This window comes from Dendropsophus ebraccatus, chromosome 14 (assembly GCF_027789765.1).
Source record: "Dendropsophus ebraccatus isolate aDenEbr1 chromosome 14, aDenEbr1.pat, whole genome shotgun sequence".
Lineage (NCBI taxonomy): Eukaryota > Metazoa > Chordata > Amphibia > Anura > Hylidae > Dendropsophus > Dendropsophus ebraccatus.
Window position 1 is genome coordinate 28440041 of NC_091467.1, and position 8903 is coordinate 28448943.

The following is an 8903-nucleotide window of genomic DNA, read 5'->3' on the forward strand; positions in this document are numbered from 1 at the left end:
CTGGATAAAATGGTGATGTCACTTCCTGGATAACATGGTGATGTCACTTCCTGGATAACATGGTGATGTCACTTCCTGGATAACATGGTGATGTCATGACCCGACTCCCAGAGCTATGCGGGCTGTGGCTGCTGGAGAGGATGATGGCAGGGGGACACTGAGGGACACAGGGCACTGGAGGGACACTGAGCATCCCTCTGCCATCATCCTCTCCAGCAGCCACAGTCCACACAGCTCTGGGAGTCTGGTCGTGACATCACCATGTTATCCAGGAAGTGAAGCCTTGATGCAGTAGTAAATTCAGGGAAAAAAGCACTTAATAAGCATTTTCTGTAATAAGTGTATATTGGTGATTTGTATAACTTTTGGGGGACAATACAATACTTTAATAAAAATTTTCGCGGGACTTCTCCTTTAATGGGCTGCATAGTATATAGACCCTTGCCTTGGTAGGAATGTACAATATGCAGCATGGCAGGTGCCATAATAGTGTGCCAACATAGTGATATACATCATTCAACATGTATATATATCAGTGATGGCTAACCTTGACACTCCAGCTGTTGCAAAACTACATTTCCCATCATGCCTGAACAACCAAAGATATGGCTTTGGCTGCCCAGGTATGATGGGAGTTGTAGTATTGCAACAGCTGGAGTGTCAAGGTTTGCCATCACTGATATATAACGTAACATTGGGTGACCGTGACTTAAGTCAGAAGAGCTTGAGGGTCGCTAATGAAATACTAGGATCTACCTTCATAACAATAATTTCACATGACATCATAGCATCTATAGACACTAACTCTAATATGCCGTAATATTCCTTAAAGGGGGTACTCCAGTGGGGAAAAAAAAATCCTTTCAAATCAAATGGTGCCAGAAAGTGCAAAAGATTTGTAATTTACTTGTATTAAAAAATCTCAAGTATTCCAGTACTTATCAGCTGCTGCGTGTCCTGCAGGAAGTGGTGTATTCTCTCCAGTCAAACACAATTCTCTCTGCTGCCACCTCTGTCCATGTCAGGAACTGTCCAGGAACCTCTCCTGCTCTCCAGAATGGAAAAATATACCACTTCTTGCAGGACATACAGCAGCACTGGAAGACTGGATTTTTTTTACAAATAAAAGTAAATTACAAATCACTGGCACTTTTTGGCACCAGTTGATTTGAAAGAAAAATGTTTTGCTGGAGTACCCCTTTAAATGAGACTTGATTTAGTGGATCAATGGATGCTCTCAGAAGAAGCATTGTGGCGGGATCCGTTTTAAGTCCGCTCAGAACCCGCCTCTGTCACTGAGTGGCTCAGCGGACCTGAGACGTCACATCTTGGGCCCGCGTCAGACACCCGGAAGCGGCCGGGAACCGGAGCGCCGCGATGCGGGACCCGCCGCTGAAATCGGGGAGGTGAGTGGACGTCTTTTCCCTCAGCCACCTCCTCCCCGATCCCAGCAAAAAAGTGCCCCCCCACCCCCGCTGGAGTACCCCTTTAAGCTCCATTCACTTCAATAGAGCTGAGCAGCAAAAGCCTGCCCAGCAGGAGACAAGAGTGGGGCTGTCTCTAGAAGAAAGCGGCCATGTTTTTGTTATCCAACCCCTTTAACACAGAGCCAGGAACACATACTCTTCCCAGTTCATTCTTGTAATCGCTTGGGGTCTGAACACTCTCCATAAGGGCACTCGAGTGAATTGAGACAGAATGATCAGTGCATGAGATGGGGTTTGAAGTTGCTCAAAAGTAGAGAAAGATGCATTTTTATCTACTAAGATATATTATAAACTTTACTATATTCGTTTGTATTATTGGTTTGCTTAAAAATTTTTAGTGGAACCACAGTGCCCATAGGTAAACCTATAAAATAAGATGTTTTTAGTGCAATAAATGCTGAATAACTTTTTAAATATGGGACATTCAAAAGAAACTCCTATGGGAGATAAAGCTAAAGAAAGAATCGGCACTTGTAACAGTGTTAAAAACTTTTTTTTTTTTTTTTCGTTTTACTAAGTAACAATATCTGGGAATACCGGGGAACCGTGACCAAGCAAAAGGTTTGTAGCTGGTCACATATCTGAGATAGTTTCCATTAGATTACTGTATACATAAGTCTTCACCCCTATGTGGATTGTCTCTATCTGTATGCAGACACTGAACCCCCCCTTGTAAACTTCTTCTGGCTCCTCATTATAACATGAAGAGGTCCAGGCATGGTGTGAATCCTTTTATAGAGGCAGTGTTAGGTGGGGGAGGTTGCTGCTATTTGTGCTGCTATGCAATCAGGAGGGTAAATTATAGGTTTATTATGCCAAACCATAGGGAGCAGAGATCAGAAGGAACCCTGTGTGGAGTTGTGTCCACAGGACCACTGACTGGGTAATGACAGGGAGCCCTGTGGTCGGAGACACCCTGCAGGCCCCACATCTACAGGAGTTATTTTAGTGACATCTCTGGTCTGAGGCCAAGCTGGTAACCATTACGGCATCTGTAATTATAATGTGCCACACTGGAGGATCTAAAATAGTGTACACTCTGCACTCCGCATAGCTAGTGGAGAATATGAGTTGTACAGGATTAGAAATACATGGCTGATTTCTTCTTAAGAACAGCACCACCCTTCTGCACGGGTTATGCCTGGTATTGCAGCTCAGGCACAGAATTACAGCAGGATTAGCGCTATGTGACTGTGTCGGACAGGGCTTGAGCAGTAGTGTGATTCTTGACACAGCCATTGGTGGCAGCAGAGAGGCCATATCATCCCTTACTACTGTCATTCAGTGTAAAAGCATCAAATTGATACGTTTTCTTTAATAAAAAGTTACAATACAAGGTTATATAAACTTCTTCAGGAGTTTTGTGATATGAAAAGGATTTATCATATCCCTGCAATACCATACACAACCTGTGTGGCACTGTTTTTTAGTCTTTTTTCTACATTCTTATCCATGACTATTCCTCTCTAGATATCCATTGAGATTGCAGCTTGAAGTCACGACAGCCGAAAGGGAGGGGGGCAAGCTACCCCCATTGCACCCATCATTCAGCCAGATTACATGCTCTATGACTGTGTCCTGCTACCATCTCCTCAGTTTACACTACAGCCGCCATTATAGTCATGAACCAGGAAGATCAGGATGAACAGGTGAAAAGGGATTATAGTTATAAAGCAATGCTGAGTATATGGCTGTAATGTATAGAGCCTTATTGAGCAGCTCTTTAAGAGGCTGGATAAGATGACAAGACGCCATTGTCCGAGGACACAAAGGCCAGTTGTTACTGAGAACACACAGTCACTGCTAGGGACACAATAGTAAAGATGTTGGACTGGATTGTTTAGGAAGCAGGTAATTTCCATAAAGAACACTTTACAATCTCAGTTTTCAGTTAAGTAGATGTATATAAGGGATTACAGAACCCTATTTATATGCTTAGTGCGGTAGTTTCCAACTTGTCGCTTTACAGCTGCTGCAAAATGACAACTACCAGTATGATGCGATAGTAAGTTTTGCAACGAATGGAAAGCTACTGGGTAACACGAACTTGGGTAAGGCCTTATTAAAGGGGTTATCCAGCGCTACAAAAACATGGCCACCTTTCCCCCTCTCTCGTCTCCAGATGGGTAGGGTTTCAAACTCAGTTCCATTGAAGTAAATGGAGCTTCATTGCAAACCACACCTGAACTGGAGACAAGATAAGGGGAAAAGTAGCCATGTTTGTGTAGTGCTGGATAACCCCTTTAACAAAATCTGAAGTGCAAACTGTATGTTCAGTGGTATGGTGTAGCACAGAATGGAGGGTCTATAGAGCTGTAATACAAAACTATGGAGGAATGTTGGGGGGGCACCTTGTCCATCACGTAGCAGGCCCTTATATCTCATTAACAATCTACCTGATCAGCCCTTAATTGTAGTTGCTGCGGTTGGCAAATCTGCACATGTAAAAAGTTAGGGCTGTGGGGGAGACATCTTTAAGTCATCAGCTGCTGTATCCTGGACCTTTTGGTGAATTGATCCTAAACTCCAAACTATTCACTTATAACAGAAGGCCCCGCAGGTAATTATAATCTAAAATTAGATTGATTTTTTTTTTTTTTTTGTTTTCCCTCTTAACTTACAATGATCCCCTAAGAAATTCAGGTTGAAACCAGCTGGAAAAGTACAGGGCACAGACCTCTATGGTCTATTTCTTGCTTGGTGAAGCCGGCAATTTGAGGGGTGTGGGATCAGTGAGCCGCTAATACATAGTTATCCTGCACAAATTCTACAAATCTGCTTAGTTTTCCTTTATGAAAGGAAAAAAAAACCATGTAATTTATATTTAACTCCTTTCTCAAAAGTTCTGTGAATAAGAGATAGATATTAGATACATAATAAAGTAATGGAGCCATGTCTCCAATGTGTGCTGGCAGAGTACTACAGCTCCAGGCACAATATCTGGCCTGCCCTCCCTGCTGAATAAGGGTATGTTCACACTGTAAAAGCGGTAGAATCCCGCCTGCCTCAGTGTGAACATACCCCAAGGTGTCTGGGGCCAGGTTTTGGACCTTGTTCAGGATGGACTGTATGATGTGCAATACCCACAGGACGTGTTTTGCTTCTTCTCCATTGGTATAATGGGGGTGACTCCTTTCCTCCCCTCTACATCCCACCTCTGTTACTCCTACAGCTGATCTGTGATCACCATGCCTTCTCTTTTTGGACCGGGCTTCAGCTTTCCCTCTTATTGGCTATGGCCATACGAACCTCCTGATACCTCCTTGTAGCCGCCTAGCTCTTTATTCCAGGGCTTGTGCCCCCAGGTGGCGTAAGCAGATGGCAGAACGACACCAGGAGTGCGCAAAAGTAAGGTATACAGTTCATTTTACTTTACACATCATCATCATTGCATCACTGTTACATGTAGCGATGGTCGGCGACTTTAGGTGGAAACCAAAAGACCCGATCAGACTATGATCATTGTCTCTATTGCATGGAAAGATAATCAGTCCGATTATTGCTCTGTGTAATAGGGCCCTAAGAGAATGGACATTACACAGGTAGGTGGTCGGGAGCTGCTGTGCAGGGAAACCAGTGAAAAGCGGCACTGCACTGATTTAGCACTACACAGCTTTCTTTCTCAGGATCAATGGGGGGTCCCAGAAGTCACAGGGATACGTCCACCCTTAGTGGGATTGGAACACCCCTGGCACTATAGAAGTGTAGATTGTGTCAGCTGTTGTCATGCGGTTAAGGAGGAAGTTTTGCCAATCCCTAAAACCAGAGATAAAGCCACCTAAACCCTGCTTTGTCTCCTTCTTTGTTATTATCTTAATCCTGTTGTTCTCTGGTCTGAACTGAGAAAGAGGAGGAGGGGGAGAGAAAATGAGCATTTCCAAGAAATTATAAAAGAATTTTCAAACTTTACCCAATCAATAGAAAAGGACAAATCCATGACGACTGTAGAAATGAGAACAGAAGTTAATGGCTAGACTTGTACTGTTTCCTAATGTGTTGTGTAGTCTGGACACAATTACTGCAATTGGCAATGAAGGAAAACCCCTCCAGCATCAAGTCTATACGGGGATCATTAGTCATTACACTACATCTGGTCTTCTTAAAGATGTTATCCAGGCATAGAAAAACAAGGCTGCTTTCCTACAGAAACAGCGCCATCCTTGTCCCCAGTTTGGGTGTGGTAGTGCAGCTCAGTTCCATTGACTTGAATAGAGATGAATTATAATCCCCGAGAAAATCTAAACAATCATCAATATGACCACTAAGACAGGATTTCCACTATATATATATATAGACGAGTGTGGAGACCGGCCTCAGTATCCTATACACAACAAGAATCAGTGTTTGGAAGAGTCTCCCCACAACTTGCCCATAGAAAACATCAAACTCACCTCTATGTAATTGAAAACAATAGAGCTGCGCCAGCCTGCAACTTTTACTAATGGCACTTCTGGCTTTATCTGTCTTTGCCCTTTTAGCGTGGCCCGCTATATTTGTCAAGATAGAACAAGTCTGTGTGATGGCTAACATATTGATGGCAGCAGTTTACTTCGCACATTCCTTACAACCATGTGAACCCTTGGACCATATCTCCTCCAACATTAATGGAAATCTCTTAGGATCCATTTACACAGAGATGTATCTGACAGAATTTTAAAGTGATTGTACCATCAGGCCCAGGTTGAAGCACAGGAGGCTGGCCGACCCACCCCCAGTGGGAGGAAACCCCCTCCCCTCTATGATACGGATTTATTGATTCTAATGGAGCCGCGTCATAAAGGGGCTGGGGTTTCCTCCCACTGGGGGTGGGTCAGCCAGCCTCCTGTGCTTCAACCTGGGCCTGATGGTACTGGGAATGGATTTGAAGAGGAGAAATTTCAGGCTTTCCTTTATGACCCAATCTCTGTTTATAGTCTGTTCCTGGCTTTGGCAGATAATCTGTCAGATAATCTTTCTGTGTAAATGGACCCTAAATGTGGGCTGGAGGCTTGGTGGTGAAACGTGTGCGCTACCACTCCATTTATCTGTATGGCTCTGACAGAGAACAGTGCAATGGTATAGAATGGTTCTAGAGATGAGCGAACCTTGAGCATGCTCAGGTTCATCCGAACCTGAACGTTCGGCATTTGATTAGTGGCGGCTGCTGAAGTTGGATAAAGCTCTAAGGTTGTCTGGAAAACATGGATACAGCCAATGACTATATCCATGTTTTCCACATAGCCTTAGGGCTTTATCCAACTTCAGCAGCCACCGCTAATCAAATGCTGAACGTTCGGGTTCGGATGAACTTGAGCATGCTTGAGGTTCGCTCATCTCTAGTTCTGAGTGCTCACACCTTTACCGTCTATCCTGGGGTTGGGCCACAAACATTTAAAGGGGTATTCTAGTCTATAAGGGCTCATTTACACGATCCATGACGCGATCCAGAGGAGAATCGCAGTGCAGATCCTCCAGCCGGCTGCAGAGATGACAGGAGAGCATGATGTGCTCCCCTGTCATTGCATCTACTACTCACCTGGGAGAAGGCAGCGTAGTCCAGGCCACTTCTGGTGAACATGTACACCGGTCAGCAGGGGGGAATAGGTAAGCAGTAGATGTGATGACAGGAGAGCACATCATGCTCTACTGTTATCTCTGCGGCCAGGCAACAGAGGGGGGTGATCCGTTTTACTATCCGCACTAGGACATGTACTATTTTTTCACTATGCGAGTCACGGCACGGATGATGTGAATGGCTGAATTCACTTCAATGGTCCCTAAAGTTGTCCGTGGTCCCCATGGACAATTTTACAGGACGTGTGAATGCAGTGTCTGACCACTGGGCCCCCACCCACTGATTACAGGAGCTGCCGGAGACAGCCATGAACTGCACTCAGGTCCCTATAGACGGTAGAGGACTACTTGGATAGAAGACTACTCTTTTCTCAAGTTCATGAGGGGTCCCAGTAGTAAGACCCCCCCCCCCCCCAGACACTTATGGATAAGGGGTAAGTGTTATAGACTGAAATACCCCTTTAATGATACAGATGTATTTTTTTAAACCAAATGAAAGGTAAAGTTTTTACAAGTGAATGAGTAAAAACTACGCTCGATCTCCACTATTAAGCCCTTTATTATCATTGCTGTAATATTACCTGATTACTAATATATTAGAATAGAAATTCACAAAATCCAGTTCGTAACACCTCTAAGAAACAACAACTTGGACCTAGGGGGGTCTTCAGTGACCCCAGGTCAGATGTATTTTTTTTACCCCATAACTTCAAAAATAGTCAGTACTTTATGTGAACCTTGGGCCTTAAAACTGCCTAACTGGAGATCTGTCCATAATGTGAATGCAACCAATAAGAGCTCAGCTTTCATCTCTGGAAGCTTACATCCAGTTTCTTAAAATTTATGACATGACGACAACTCACGAGATTTGATTGGTAAGGATCTAGATGCGGAGACCCACAGCAGTTGAAGAAGGGGCAAAAGACTGAGTTCAGTTCTCCGGGGCCATGTACACAGGAAGTATATGAACATTATTAACCCCACACACCCAAAGGGGCACAGCCCTTACACTAATGCCCTATTGCTTCAGCAATCACTGCAAGTCTCTGCTCCCAGATCCAAACTGATCACAACATCTAAGGCCAGGTACACACGAGGCACCCTATTCATCTCAATTGGCCATGGTAAATTGTTGTCTACATTTCATCATATCTTAGTTCTGGCTCAGACTGGAAAGCATGGTCTATAGCAGTGCTTCTCAATTCCAGTCCTCAGGCCTCAGCAACAGGCCATGTTTTGAGGATTTCCTTAGTATTTCACAGGTGATATAATTATACTCATCATCAGGTATTATCACAGCTGCTCTTTGTATGGGAAATCCTCAAAACATGACCTGTTGCTGAGGCCTGAGGACTGGAATTGAGAAGCACTGGTCTATAGTGCATGTCAGTCCAAGACCATGCCGAGATACAGGGATATATTGGCGTATAAGTTTGACAGTTTCCTGATGTATCCAGTTTCTCGGTGGTGTGAATGAGCCCTTACATGTAAAATTTACTGTCACATACACTGTAAATTTCTCAAAGGGGTAATCACATCTAGACATTTAAGTCATTATCAATAGGATACGCCATAGATGCCTGTCTGACCCCTAGAACTTGTACCATGAGATTGGGAGCCCCCAAGTCCCTCTGGCCTGGTTGTACCTGGGAAGCCTAAAACAGCCAAACAAACTATTTTGTGCACCACTGCTGTTTCTGCCTTCCCAACCACCTTCAGCAGTTTAAAGTAAAGTGAATGCAGGTGCCAGAAGGTGGATAATGTCATAAATGTCTACCTTGGAACACCCCTTTAAGAAATGTGAAAGCTGCGCTGTGATTGGTTGCTATAGCCAATATAGCCAGCTTGTTTGTTTTGATATAT